The sequence below is a fragment of the Amblyomma mixtum genome, chromosome 6 (assembly GCF_055824585.1).
Source record: "Amblyomma mixtum isolate Tamu chromosome 6, ASM5582458v1, whole genome shotgun sequence".
Taxonomy (NCBI): Eukaryota; Metazoa; Arthropoda; class Arachnida; order Ixodida; family Ixodidae; genus Amblyomma; species Amblyomma mixtum.
Window position 1 is genome coordinate 112,132,016 of NC_143017.1, and position 4,776 is coordinate 112,136,791.

General features: G+C 48.5%; 1 long non-coding RNA gene across 1 annotated transcript; it reads right to left on the bottom strand.

Moving 5' to 3' along the window:
• Positions 1-467: 467 nt before the first annotated feature.
• On the bottom strand, positions 468-3,943 carry LOC149340048 (uncharacterized). Its single transcript, XR_016283831.1, has 2 exons — positions 3,538-3,943; positions 468-915 (listed from the first exon to the last, which is right to left on the bottom strand). It is a non-coding gene; the product is annotated as an uncharacterized LOC149340048 (long non-coding RNA).
• Positions 3,944-4,776: the final 833 nt, after the last annotated feature.

The following is a 4,776-nucleotide window of genomic DNA, read 5'->3' on the forward strand; positions in this document are numbered from 1 at the left end:
CCGTGGTTACTCGTTCGCCGTGCGACCACTCAACTTCTGGCCTGCGGATGCCCGATGGCAAATCTCAGCTCAGACTGAGCGAATTAACAGTGGCACTCGCTCGTGCATTCAAATTAGTGGGCATTTTTTCTTACTGAGATACACGTAATTCAGACGCGGCCAATTCGTCAGTTCGAATGAACCAAAAGCTCGATTCTGGCGAGTTCGAATTTTCGATATTCTAATTTGAGTTCAGCTAATGCCAACAAGGAAAATATTGGATGAAAGTACTGTGAGCACTGAGCTCCACTTACTAACAACCAATTTTGCTTCTTGAAATCAACCAAGCTGTACACTTTCCATATGCAGCTAATGCCTGTTGCTTAAAAGCTTATAAGCTCAAAAGTCATACAGCAAAATGAAAACGGAAAAAGAACAATTCACAAGGTCACTTCAAAAGGGGTGCTGAAGTGGAGACAGTACAGGTGTTCAGAGTTAAACATTCATGTTTATTGAATAAAATAAAGAAACAAAACAAAAACAAGTCAGTGATAATGGAGTTGTTTCGGCTTTGTCTCCTGATCAGTGACACGACGCACAAAGATGGCGTCGTGCGGTTTTTTATGAATCTCGCCCTGTTCGCAGAGGAATGAATAGCCAACAGCGAGCCATCATGGCTAAAGGCCAGGGATGCAATGCTCGATGGGTACTTGTGGAACTGACAGAGACGCTTCTTGTTGAAGCCGTCCCAGATGTTCACGTGGCCGTCACTGTCTCCCGCCGCAAATGTGTTGTACAAGTTGTGGAATGCGTTCACAGTTGCGTTCACAGGGTAGATGAGCTCGATGCCATTGCTGTCTTTGGCACGGTGACACTTGAAGGCGTACTTATTCTGCACTTCGGGGTTTGGATCCAAGTATTCAATAGCCACGCGCCCTGTGTAGAACCATACAATCAGCAACTCGATGCAACAAGTGAAGCCAGGACAGACAAGAGGGTCAACCACTGGAAGTACAGTGAGAAGTGCCCTTCCTGTTGTGTTCATTATTCTGACTGCTCCAAGTTCTCTCTCCAGTGGATAGACAACTTGGTCGAAATGAAACAGCCTAATACATCTTGCCACCAGAAAACAAAGTTAGGCAAGTTGATTACTAAGAGGCTTATTATACTTAGCTAGTACAAGCTAAGCGCCCTAATCCAATGTTTACACAAAAACTCAGTGGCTTAGGCACTTAGCTGACGAGCACCACACCACGGTTTCAATGCTCATATGCATTTAGCTAGGGACAAAAACCTGATGGAGCATTTAAGCCCCGCCTTCAGAATATGATGTGATAGCGTAAATGGTCCCTTCAGTGGCCTAGGGTTTTCTTGGCATATCACTTCACAGCCATGGAAACTATTCGTTCCTTCGCCATCATGTAAAGCTTAACCTACACTTAAGAATTCCTACGCCATCATGTAACGCTTAACCTGAACTTAAGAATTACTTCGCCATCACGTAACGCTTAACCCACACTTAAGGATACAGTGCAATAGCATTACTGATACCTCTCGCACAAGTAGTCCTTCTCTGTCGCCTAGGTTCTACCTACATGCCCAAGTACGCAATATTGGCCATTCCCTACTTTACATTTATTGAACGGAGGAAGTCCTCCTACCGATCCTGGCACAGTGGAGGAGCGGTTAAGTGATGTGCCGCTGCCACAGAAGGTGGCTATGTTTGGAACAGCGGCTGTTTCAAACACAGCCACTGGTGGGGTTTCTGAGATCCAGGTTGTGATAACGTCACAAGGTCACGTGACTTAGTGACAGGAGGGCCACCGGAATTTTTTCTCTTGATGCCGACTACACTGACAGCAGCATTTATGCATTTTAACAATATTTTGTTAAAATGCATGAATGCCAGTACACATTACAAAACTGCCGGTGGTCAAAAGTAACCTGGACCCCGCAGCAGGGCATCCTTCAATGTCCTCTGTCTAGCTTTGGAGCATTAATTGGCAAGTATTATGTACTTTCCCACGACTTTTCTTTGAATAACAAATAAGGAGATCTGGTGCAAAGCCCACAGTTTGCATTTGTAACGCCTTGATGGATGCACAGTCTTTCTTTCTACTGTGTCAAGCTACAAATTTGCAAAGGACGTCGCCCGACAGTGAAGCAAGAGCATTACGTTTTGCCCCCAAAAATAATTCATTAGTACAAGAAAATGATAGCAGACTGCCAATAAATTTCGACCACCTGGGGTTCTTTAACGTGCACTGACATCGCACAGTACATGGGCCTCTAGAATTTCGCCTCCATCGAAATTCGACCGCCGTGGCCGGGATCGAATCCGCATCTTTCGGGTCAGCAGCCGAGCGCCATGACCACTGATTCACCGCGGCAGCAAAAAAAAAAAAAAAAAGAGGTGCCGTTTTGGAGCTCTCGGGAATAATTTCGACCACCTGGGGATCTTTAACGTGCTCTGAAATCGCACAGCATATGGGCGCATTTTTGTATTTCGCCTCCATCAAAACGCGGCCGCCCTGCGGCTGGATTTGAACCCGGATACTCGGCTCAGCGCCGAGCACGCTCACCACTCATCCAGGACTTTAATTCTGCTATTCAAATGCGCCTCGTGAGGGCAGTAGTAAACGTTCATCGTGTAGTCAAATTAATTTTAACAACTTTTAATATTACCCTCTCGGGGCACTAATTAACGAGTGTTTCTATTTCGTAGTCGCTGCCGAAGCACCCAGCTCGACTGTAGGAAGCTAGCTCAGCCTGCTTTTCTTTAATGCGTTAGCATTAAAACAGTGCTGCGAACAAAAACCTGTCTGTCGGCTTGTGCACGGTGTCAGTGAAAAAGGAGAGTAGGCGGCGCACGCAGCGCGCTGCAATTTAGCTGCAATGCAGCCTCGCATGATGTCGGTCGGCTCACGCGGCTCTTCCGTGGCGTTCGGCGCTCGGGCACCGACGGACACGTGTTGCGCGTTCCAAGAGTCCCGTAGTGTTTTGTGCGCAAAACTAATGCTACTGCGTTACTGTTACACGAATCCCATTGATCGCACTTCGTTCATTTTAATTAGGTGGAATTACAATGAAACATGGGATACATTCCAGTAGTGGTTTGGTTTATGGGGATTTAACGTCCCAAAGCGACTCAGGCTATGAGAGACGCCGTAGTGAAGGGCTCCGGAAATTTCGACCACCGGGGTTCTTTAACGTGCACTGACATCGCACAGTACACGAGTCTCTAGAATTTCTCCCACAAAGAAATTCAACCGCCGCGGCCGGGATCGAACCGGCGTCTTTCGGGGCAGCAGCCGAGCGCCATAACCACTGAGCCACCGCGGCGGCTCGAGTAGTGCAGCAGGGGGCACGGGGATCAGTGGAGGAAAAGGGAGAGGGGGCCTAGATGCGCATTAGCCCAGGGCCCCCACTTTTCTTAATCCGGCCCTGCCCGGTGTTCACCAACGAGTATCAAGATCTGACAGCTCTAAGGAGTGCTTGAATTTGCTCTTGACCTACTCCCGCGGGGCTCTAACAGCGCATCGAGAACATGGAGCTTACCAGTCCGCGGGTGACGATGTATGTAGGAAGCCAGAGGATGGGCACCGTCATGAGGATCTCAATCTACACCTGCAGGGTGGGCGGGCTCGCCGAGAACACCAGCAGGTCCACCGCGGTGGCCACCAGGGCACCGATCACGCCTGCGTCATTCACGGCACCATGAAGGATAATTTTACCCGGCTCCCCACGAGTAAGCCTGGAGTGTTATTGCGATGGCAATAAAAGTGTCATCGGGGAAAAAAAAATTGTGCCATCGGTCATAAAATTATACCGCTGGCCGCAGGAAAACGACGTCACCAGAGCGAATAATTCCCGTTGGCTGGGGGAAATGACGTCACCAGACCTGGTCATTCTCGTTAGCTGGTGGTAAGAGACCTCACCAGACCGGGTCATTGGCTGAAGGAAGGTGACGTCGCCACACCTGATAATTCCCATTGGCTGGAGGGCAGGGACATCACTAGACCGGAAGTGACGTCACATCCCTAAATATATCAACAGCTTGGTTTGGTTTATTGGGGTTTAACGTCCCAAAGCAACTCAGGCTATGAAGGGAGGCCGTAGTGAAGGGCTCCGGAAATTTCGACCACCTGGGGTTCTTTAACGTGCACTGACATCGCACAGCACACGGGCCTCTGGTATTTAGCCTCCATCGAAATTCAATCCCCGCGGCCGGAATCGAACAAGCGTCTTGGGTCAGCAGCCGAACACCATAACCGCTGAGCCACCGCGGCGGCCCTCAACAGCTTCTAATGCTAACGAATTAAAAGTCAATGTAATTAGGTGTTCCTGTGCATTTTTTGCCTTCGTGACAACATCTGACTGTGCGAGTATATAAACGGAAGTGCGGGGTGTCGAGTGCTATCACTTCACCGTAACGGACCACCCACATTACTTTTGCGGCGAATACTGCAAACTTATTATTCTATACCTCAAAGTCTTGCTAATGATTTCGCCGTTAGATTATTTCGCACGCACTAAATTTCGCAAACCGAAAATGCAGGTCTCTATAAGGCAGGTCTCTCTATAAGAGGAAGGAGCGCACAGAAGGGCACGTAAACCCCAAGTACATGGACTGTAGTATGTGCCCGTGGTGTCGATGCGCCCACCTCGCATGGACACCACGGGCTGTGGTGTCCATGCGTTACCGTTTTAATGTAGAGTTGTCAACCGAGTACCGTGATCTAAGGGTATACCTCCATTCTTAATCAACTTAAACGTTGGAATTTATTTCTCAGCAGG